This window comes from Corvus kubaryi, unplaced genomic scaffold (genome assembly GCF_017639235.1).
Source record: "Corvus kubaryi isolate FWS band 111438036 unplaced genomic scaffold, C.kubaryi_AGA036_p1.0 37387, whole genome shotgun sequence".
Lineage (NCBI taxonomy): Eukaryota > Metazoa > Chordata > Aves > Passeriformes > Corvidae > Corvus > Corvus kubaryi.
This window is the reverse complement of record NW_024581129.1, coordinates 5,621,542-5,622,048: the sequence shown is the minus strand read 5'-3', so window position 1 is coordinate 5,622,048 and position 507 is coordinate 5,621,542. Positions and strand designations below refer to the sequence as shown.

General features: G+C 66.7%; 1 protein-coding gene across 1 annotated transcript in view; it reads right to left on the bottom strand.

Moving 5' to 3' along the window:
* Positions 1 to 507, bottom strand: part of FOXK1 (forkhead box K1) — a 57,095-nt gene that overhangs the window by 55,538 nt on the left and 1,050 nt on the right. The window lies entirely within an intron of this gene.

Sequence of the window (507 nt, the reverse complement as noted above, 5' to 3'; positions counted from 1 at the left end):
GCAGGGGCGGGGGCGGCAACGGCGGCCGCGCGGCGCCGCCTGCGGGCCAGGGCGGGCAGCGCAGCGCAGCGCAGCGCAGCGCGGGCAGGTGTGAGGGAGCGGCCCCGGCCGAGGGGCTCCCGGCGGTTAAACCGCTCTGTGCCGGCCCCGGGGCCGCATCGCCGCACTAACAACCCCCCGAGCCGCGGGGATCCGGGCTTTCTGTGGGCAGGGGCAGGTCCACCCCACGGCCCGGTTCTGTTCACTGACATGGGCTTGGTTCAGTGGCCTTCTGCTGCCTCTACATGGAATCCCAGGATGGTTTGGGCTGGAAGGGACTTTAAAGATCACCCAGTTCCAGCCCCTGCCATGGGCAGAGACACCTTTCACTACCCCAGGTTGCTCCCTGTCCAACCTGGCCTTGGACACTTCCAGGGATCCAGGGGCAGCCACAGCTTCTCTGGGCAACCTGTGCCAGGGCCTCCCCACCCTCACAGGGAAGAATTTCTTCATAATATTTCACATAAG